We start from the raw sequence: 9,602 nt of genomic DNA, 5'->3' as shown, positions 1-9,602 counted from the left end.
CCAAATACCGGCAATTCCTATCAAATTCAATTCACCTATTCAGTTGCTTTTTCCTAGGAGGTTGAGTCGTTAAGTTGGGGGAAACGGTTGACAGTAAAGACGATGTGTGAGATATTGGTTGCAATAATCATTTGTGGGGCGTGGCCAAGCGGTAAGGCAACGGGTTTTGGTCCCGTCACTCGGAGGTTCGAATCCTTCCGTCCCAGTTTTGAGAAGAAGAAGAGGGTGTTGAATTGCGCTTCCACGTACCGAGAAGTAACGAAATGAAAAGTAACTCCTTTGATTAATCTTCCAGTTCATATTATGATGATAAGCCACATGTAGCAATAGATTTTTTTGGGATACGAAGCAACGAAATAGTGAAAGTAAACCTATGAAATTAGCTCATCGGATGTACGCGGGACCCGCTCACATCGGTACCCTACGGGTAGCCAGTTCCTTCAAAAACGTACATGCTATAATGCATGCCCCTTTAGGAGATGATTACTTTAACGTAATGCGTTCCATGCCGGAAAGGGAAAGAGATTTTACCCCAGTAACTGCTAGTGTAGTGGATCGCCACGTGTTAGCACGTGGATCCCGGGATAAGGTTGTAAGTAATATAAGCCGAAAAGGTGAGGAATAATGCCCTGAATTAATTGTATTGACACCTACGTGTACTCTAGTATCCTACAAGAAGATTTATAAAATTTTGTGGATAGAGCTTCCCTGTATTCTGAGTCCGACGTAATTCTCGCTGATGTCAATCACTACCGAGTTAACGAGGTTCAAGCTTCGGATAAAACTTTGGAACAAATAGTTCGATATTATTTAGATAGGGCCCGCAAGGAAGGTATTTTTAACCGGTCCTTGACAGATGTTCCTTCAGCCAATATTATAGGAATTCTCACCCTAGGTTTTCACAATCAACATGACTGTCGCGAGTTGAAACGTCTACCTGGAGAATCGGGGGTTTCAATTAATCAAATAATCCTAGAAGGAGAGTTTCTTAATAATCTCAAGGATTTGCCAAGAGCTTGGTTTAATATAGTCCCTTACCGGGAGATAGGTTTGATGGCAGCAAGTTTCTTGGAGAAAGAATATGGAATGCCTTATATATCAACAACTTCGATAGGTATTTCAAATACAGCCGACTTCGTAATGCAGGTGGAAAAACTTATGAATTTCTGGGCTACTATATTACTGGGAAAGAAACTTCATTACGATCGATATGTTGAAAATCAAACTAAATTTTTTTCTCAAGCAGCTTGGTTTTCCAAATCTATCGATTGCCAAAATTTAGCTGGAAAAGAAGTAGTGGTTTCCGGCGATGCAACTCACGCCGCCTCGATTACCAAGATACTCTCCGGAGAGATGGGAATTCGTGTAAGTTGTTCAGGCACGTATGGCAAGCATGACACGGGACGGTTTAATGAGCAGGTTCAGGGTTTGTGTGATGAAGTAATAATTACACAAGATCATACTGAAGTTGGGGATACGATAGCTCGTATTGAGCCCTCTGTTATATTTGGAACTCAAATGGAGCGTCATATCGGCAAACGTATTGACATCCCGTGTGGGGTTATTTCTTCACCAGTTCATATTCAGAATTTTCCTTCAGGATATCGACCCTTTATGGGTTACGAGGGAACGAATCAAATATCAGATCTAATATACAATTCATTCAATCTGGGTATGGAAGATCACTCATCAGACGTGTTTGGAGGACACGAAACCAAGGGGATAAGCACCAAGTCCCTATCTATAGGTGGAAAATCTATTGATTGGACCCTCGAAGCTGAGTCGGAACCAAAGAGAATCCCTGGTTTTGTGAGGGGAAAAGTAAAAAAAAATACCGAGGTTTTTGCAAGACAAAACAATATTTTGAAAATTACAGTTGATGTAATGTATGCGGCTAAAGAAAGAAGATCGATTGAGTCCTTAGCTTAGTTCGAGGAACTAGTCCGCTAATTACTCGAGATAAGTTTTAGTCCATTTAACTCAATCCCATTTTGAGAATGCACTGAACGGGTGGCATCATAAATTGATGATGCCTAATGGGGAGGTATTTAACAATGAGAAATTTTCGGTCCTTAGATTAGATCTTATGGTGAAATTACGCCCGAAGCGATGTGGTAGGAAGCAACGGGTGACTCGAGTACCAGAATTGCTTTTGCGGAATTCAGTAACCTCCGGTTCTTTCTGAAGGACGAAATGTTTCTACTTCGACATTTATTAAGACTAATTACTCAATGATGCCACTTGCTTTTGTTAAGGGGCTCCCCAAATGTGAACCAGATCCATCTGTTAAGCTAGATAGCTTATTTGGATGATACACATCCATATTAACTGCATGTATCTAACAAGACAACATAGAATCTGCAAAATGAGGAATGTACTCCCAACTCCTTCTACCCAAAAGATTGAAAGGTTACAAGAATTCAGCGAATCAAATTAGTAACTCTTTTCAATTAGGAAATCCCGAAAGGATATTCCAATTCTTCGTTCTTCTCAATTCGAGATGGGAAACTGATGACCGTGATATTGTGACAGTGCGTTATCCTCTCCCTTTTTGCTCCACCGTACGGACCTTACCTTTTCCTTTTCATTGGATACCAAACTATATCTTCTTAAATTGAAGGGTTTGGTATCCAGCTGTGCTGCCTAACCAGACGGATATTATCCGTTTATAGAAGGGGCGTCGACAGAGGCTAAGTCTAAGGGGAAGTTATGAGCGTTACGTTCATGCATGACTTCCATACCTAGGTTGGCGCGGTTTATGATGTCAGCCCAGGTGTTTATAACGCGACCTTGGCTGTCAACCACGGATTGGTTGAAGTTAAAACCATTCAAGTTGAATGCCATAGTACTGATGCCTAAGGCGGTGAACCAGATACCTACCACGGGCCAAGCAGCTAAGAAGAAGTGTAGAGAACGAGAATTGTTGAAGCTAGCATATTGGAAGATCAAACGACCGAAGTAGCCGTGAGTAGCTACAATGTTGTAAGTTTCTTCTTCTTGACCAAACTTATAACCTGCATTGGCAGACTCATTCTCAGTAGTTTCTCTAATCAAACTAGAAGTTACCAAAGAACCATGCATAGCACTGAATAGAGAGCTGGCGGATCACTATAGCGAGAAAAAGCCGTTTATGTGGTATCATAAAACTACATTATGAAATTATACTCGCGTTTTTCCCTCCTTCTCTTTCGTCACTTTTAGTATCCCCCCCCCCAAAAAAAGGGATGGTTCTCTCCCTCACACATATCCACCGCCTACATATAGATTAAATCAAATTGTTTTAAGTATTCAATGAATAAATAGGTAAATAAAAAAGAGGTAATGAGTTTCGGTGCCGGTCGCAAATGTTTTGCGAGAATTTTGAGCGCGCGGGGGGGGGGGGAATATACATTGTTTTTCCATTTCTCGTTCAAGCCGTTAATGCTAAATCCTAATTGTGTTTATCCCATGATATATTTTATCAGGTAAAGCTATTCCATTTTACTGTCGTTGGGTATAGGGGAGACGTGCTTTGACAAGTGATTGTTATTAATACCGAATATCCAAAAATATTTTTTCCAGCTTTTACCTAAATTTAAAAGTCAAATTAGTCGAGAAATGTTCCCGATCGACCTCTAGGTAGAAGTGAAGTAGATATTTCTTTCCTAAACCGTTGCTTCCAGTTAACATAGACTAAATATGCGGAAACTGGAGTACATTATTGGTCCCAACTATATTTATATTTACGTGGAATTAATTTACTAAATTTTTTTTTTAACCTCTACCAAATTCAATTTTCTTCATATTCGACGGAATAAGCAAAATCGACTAAAGTTCCTAGATTAAATAGGAGGAGACTAATATGAATCCATTGATTTCTGCCGCTTCCGTCATCGCCGCTGGGTTAGCTGTAGGCCTTGCTTCAATCGGACCCGGTGTTGGTTAAGGCACTGCCGCGGGTCAGGCGGTCGAGGGTATAGCAAGACAGCCAGAAGCAGAAGGTAAAATACGAGGCACTTTATTGTTAAGTTCGGCTTTCATGGAAGCTTTGACAATTTATGGATCAGTTGTAGCTCCAGCCCCGTCATTTGCAAATCCGCCTGCCTAAACCATCTCGACGAATAAGAAATAATTATAAAAAAAAATCAATTGGATATATTGTCTTCCCTCCCCTCGGGGGGGGGGGGGGGGGGCAAATTGTCTCTTCATTTATTTGACCAAGCTTTTGACTCGCCTTTTTATCTCCCGCCTCCTACCAAATAAAAAATTTTCAGTAAATTTTGTTAGAGAGACCACGAGTCATTTCCAAAATGTATGATTTGAAAAGAAAATCCCGCTTCTTCCGTGATTGTCTCCCTTCGCTCCCCAATTAATAATTAATGTGTCAATTCTTGCTAGGCTGGATCAGAAATTGCCCAAAACGTAAAACCTTCGAGGAGGGAAAAGAATACGATAAGTCTAAGTGAGATCATCGCTCCCTCGAGTTATTGGACCCTCGCTGGAACTATTGGGCTAAATACTAATATATTTGAGATAAACCTAATTAACTTAATCCTGGTACTAGGTATATTATTTTATTACGGAAAGGGGGTGTGTGCGAGTCGTCTATCTAAGTAAAAGAACTGATTTCCCCAGTTGCACCTGAATTGATAATTGATATTAGAGGAGGTGCAAAACTCCAACGAATTACCTGCAAGTGAATGTTATGCAGGAACCAGAGCATTCCGCACAATCGGTGAAACCGCAATTCTCACTGATCAATTTTCAAAAATTCGTTAATATGGTTAAAGTGGAATGTCTTGAAGTCTTGGCAAATCCGGGTTTTCTTTTCCCTGTCGCGTAACTCAAGTCGTGGGAGAGAATGCACAATTAATCTCGTTACATAACGCCCGTATCGGGAATGCTTCAACTTATCCTTTTCCCTTATCGGAGACATTATAGGTGGATATGGGAGTTGATTTATTCCAATCTTGCTTAATTTGCCGAAGAGACAACCCATATGAAACAAAAAATACTTAGAGGAAATGGCTTCCAAAAAAGAAATTAAATAAATTTTGGAGAGCTACCAATTTACAACTTCTCGAAGAAATCTCAGTTATTCTATCCGAACTCATTTGGTGTGAATCCTGATAGTCGAGACGGAAAGGCAGAAGCAGGCCCGGGTAGGATGATCACCTTTTAGATTTCCTAACTTAACTCGTCATGATAAGCGGGCACGAAAGCCGAATGGATTGAAAGATCCATGTTCGGTTTGGGAAGAGATCGTGAATCTTTGAGAATTGAAGATTTATAATCTACTTTCATTGATCAATTTATTAGAAAATCGTGAAAGGACAATTTTGAACACGATTCAAGATGCGGAAGAGCGGCACAAAGAAGCGACTGAAAAACTTCAGAGAGCTCGTCTTCGATTGCAACAAGCGGAAATGAAAGCGGACGAGATTCGCATTATTGGACTTACAAAAATGGATAGGGAACGACGAGATCTCGTTGATGCAACTGACAATGATTTAAGGGAACTTGAAGAGAGTAAAAATTATGCAATTCGTTTTGAGAAGCAACGAGCAATTGAGCAGGTTCGACAGCAAGTTTCTCGACTAGCCTCCGAAAGGGCTTTCGAAAGCTTGAACGGTCGTCTAACTAATGAATTTCAGCTACGAATGATTGATTACCACATCGGCTTGCTCAGATCCGTGGCTAACAAATCCACGTAATCACAGCTTTCAGCCTCCATCTTATCATGAAAAAGGTTTCATTTTTACCTCTCCTTTTCGCAGTAATACTTTTTGGCAAAAATGGTAATAAACATTCAACCTGACGAGATTGGCAGCATCATTCGCAAGCAAATCAAAGGGTATGTTCCGGAAATGAAAGTTGTTAACATCGGTACTGTGCTTCAAGTGGGAGAGGGAATCGCCCGTATTCACGGACTTGATGAAGTAATGGCTGGCGAATTGGTGGAATCCAAAGACGGTACAGTTGGCATTGCTTCGAAGTCCGGACTGTACGAAGTCTGTGCGAAGTCCTGTGCGAAGTTCGGACTGCGAGGGCAGCGAGCCTGTGCACACTACGAGGGTAGGCAGAGCCTGTACACACTGTGAGGGCAGCGAGCTGCAAGACTCAAAGGCGGGCAGCAGGGCTGAGTTTTGACTGTGAAGTTCGAACTTCGAACCACAGTGAATCGAAGTTGGAAGCTGGATGGCCTACAGCAGTGCCGCCTCCCGAGCCCCGTCTCATTGGTGAACCCTGTTGCTCGGTGCCTCAGACTCAGCGGCCAGCCTATTGTGCAAACTCCAGGTTAGTCCAGGCTCTAGACTCAAACCCTTTGTTTGATTGCAACCCAAGTTCCATTGAAAGCTTGTTGCAACGGCAGGAATTACTGAAGACTCAGTTGCTGTGTTGCAGCCTGCTCTCTCAGATAACAGCCTACAAAAGGTAATTTTAAAGTTCAGAAACTTTGCACAATGTGCATTTTGTATAGCTTGGCCTCATGTATTTGATTGCAAGGCTCTTCTATTACGTGCAGATTATCATGGCTCAAAGAACACTATGGGCGATGCCACGCTTGACGAACAAGCAACCCCCTTCCAAGAAAACCAAGAAGAGACGTCGTACGAAAGATGGCTCTTCCATCGAGGAGGTGCAAGTGCAAGAAAGCAGTAGTTTGGTAGGAAGTGACAATAAAGATTCTGACTCTCAAAAAGCCATACGTAGGCTTGCATGGAATCCTGCTTGGGCTGGAGGTAATGGTGCTTTTGAATGGGTAGAGTTTGAGCCTTTAAGTGCTAGAATTTTTTTAAGTATTGCAGGCAGGTCAAGAATTCAAGGAGTGAGTTCGGTAAGAATGGTTCTATCAATATGCAGCATAGTGCATTGACCGAACATGCAGGTATGAGGGCGCATCAAGATGCACACTACATGTTCGGGAAAAGCAAGATGACCATAGACGATGGGGTTCAAAAACGAGTAGACATGGCTATGGTGAGTACCAAGAGACTGTTTGCTGCAGCCTACCATGTGGCAAAAGAGGACTTGGCATTCAGTAAGTTTACATCTACGCTTGACTTATTAGAAATTTGTGAATGTTCTTATTTGATGCAGGATCTTTATCAAAATGATAAGCCATGTAGCTCTTTTGTGCGTTATATTAGCGAGGATTTGTTAAGAAAGATCTTGCAACGTCTTAAGGCTTCAAATTTTTATAGCATAATGATAGATGAATCAATCGATGTGAGTTTAGATCAACAATAATTGTCTATGCATCTTTCATTGAGGATTCAGAGCTTGTTACAGTCTTTCTAGGATTGATGGAGGTTGAGGAGGGTACAACCCACCATTTGCATGAGCGTGCAAGTTTTTTTTTGGCAGAGATGCAATTAGATCGTGACAAGATGGTATGCATAGGCACAGATGGTGCCTCAGCCATGACTGGTTGCTTGAATGGGGTGACAACTCGTTTCAAACGAGAAAATCTGTTTATGACCTCTATTCATTGCATAGCACATCAGGCTAGTTTATGTTTAGTTGACGCTATAAAAGGGAGTGAATATGCACAATCTATTGATCACATTGTTAATGAGATTGCATGAACATTTAGTAAGAGTGCCATCAAGAGTGCTAAATGGAAAGAATTAGAGACTGAGTTTGGATGTATAGTGTTGCAGATGAGCCGCATACATAAAGTCACATGGTTGAGCCGATCATCATGTGTTCATAAAGTGTGTGAGTCTTTGGAGCCATTGTTGGTCTTTTTGAAAGTACATAGTCCATCCTTGTTTGAGAAGGTGATAGATTTTCAGTTTATGTACAGCTTGCACTTTATGGCTGACATTTTACAACGTCTTGCTCTTTTGTCAAAAGTCTTTCAAAGTACTTTTGTTGATGTGAAAGTTGTGGTTGGTCTCATTGAAGCTGAAATACATTTAATCACTGCACAATTTATAGAGGTACCTGTTGTAGATATGAATGCTTCAGTTCTTGATCGTTTGGAGTATCCAATCATTCCAAACTATGGACCACGCATTGGACAGCTTGCGGCACTTCGTGCATCTATACGAGGTAATATGTATAGATCTGTTGAGATCAAGAGAGAGATATGTGGTAAGGATTTGGATAATGCAATAGACTTTCAAAAGCAGTTCTCTCAGTTTATAATTGAAAATTTGCATGAGAGGTTTCCTGATATGGGTCTTCTTGGATGCTTCAAAGCCTTGTCTCCTTCTTCTTTTCCATCTGGTATTGCCTATAAGCAATTTGGTTATGACATGATTGATAAGCTTTTGGCTTTTTATGGCGAGCCAAAAGTTTTGAGAGGAGAGATCATTGAGCCTCTCATTGACAAGGTTTGTGCAAAAAGAGAATTTGAGATCTTCAGAGAGCAAGCACCGTATGAGTGGAAGGACAGGAGTTTGAAAGATACTTGGCTCTCTATTGGTAGAAACCCTACTACCAGAGAAAAGTATCCCATGATTTTGAAACTTGCTGAACTTTCTATGTTGCAATGTGTTAGTACAACTTCATGTGAACGAGGTTTTAGTGTGCAAAATTTGATCAAAACTAGACTACGCAGTCATTTGAGCACTCGGAATCTAGATGCACTCATGCGCATATCCATTGAAGGGCCACCCCTAAGAGCTTATGCATTTGAAGATGCTATCATGCTGTGGAGAAACGGAGCAAAGACTAGCCGGCATATCTTTAGCGAGTCTAAAAGGTAGTCAATGATGAAAATTTTGATTGATGATGGAATGATGTAAGGTGTCGGCACTAACAAGGTTTTCTCTCTTTTGTAGAGTGAATGGGGTAATGATAGAGAGTTGATGTTGGATGGTGCAATTTTTTAAAAAAAATTTAAGCACGTGTGTTGGATTTTGATATGGAGATGGTTGCTATTATGTACGTTAGTGCGGCTGGATGCTTATGGTTGGGATTTTTTTGGAAGTGATGCTTATGGCTGGTATGTTCATGGCTAAGCCCCATCATGTTGTGATGACATGGTTGTAATGTTTATGGTTGGGATGTCCATGGCCATCATGCTTATGGTTGGTGATGATATATTATGATGCTTATGGCTCTAATATTAATGCCATCATGCTTAGAGTTGCTCATGATATGGTTGTGATGGTTATTGCTGGTGACGTTTATGGCTGGGATGATGCTTATGGATGGTGACATTTATGGCTGTGATGATGCTTACAATTGTGTTGTTTATGGTTGGGATGATGATGCTCATGGTTGGAGATGTTTGTGGTTGTGATACAATATATTGGTTATTGATGTTTATGGTTGGGATAATGCTAATGATTGTGTAGCTCATAGCTAGTGATGCTTATGGGTGGGATGCTTATGGTTGGGGGATGTTTATGAATGGGATGCTTATATGTGAGGTCTCGTCCTTGGTTTTCAATGGTATTGCTTCCTTATTGTGCAATCACCAACGGTAGGTACTTGTTAAGGTTTTTGAGTTCTCTTTTCCATTTCGTTAGTGTTTTCTATAGTTTCTTTTATTTTCCTACTAATGATTTGTCATGTTTAGTGGGGAGGAGAATAGTCGGATCACTCTTTTACTCTAGAGGATGGAGTAAATGAAGTGAGCCAACTATCCTCTTCTTGCGGAGAGCTTG

At 40.9% G+C, this 9,602-nt stretch overlaps 1 pseudogene; it reads left to right on the top strand.

The window, feature by feature from the left end:
- The first annotated feature begins 6,511 nt into the window (after positions 1 to 6,511).
- LOC147441407 (uncharacterized) lies at positions 6,512 to 8,696 on the top strand (annotated as a pseudogene).
- Positions 8,697 to 9,602: the final 906 nt, after the last annotated feature.

The sequence above is a fragment of the Adiantum capillus-veneris genome, chromosome 15, assembly GCF_014529385.1.
Source record: "Adiantum capillus-veneris isolate H3 chromosome 15, ASM1452938v2, whole genome shotgun sequence".
NCBI classification, from domain to species: Eukaryota; Viridiplantae; Streptophyta; class Polypodiopsida; order Polypodiales; family Pteridaceae; genus Adiantum; species Adiantum capillus-veneris.
This window is presented reverse-complemented; position numbering and strand designations above follow the sequence as displayed.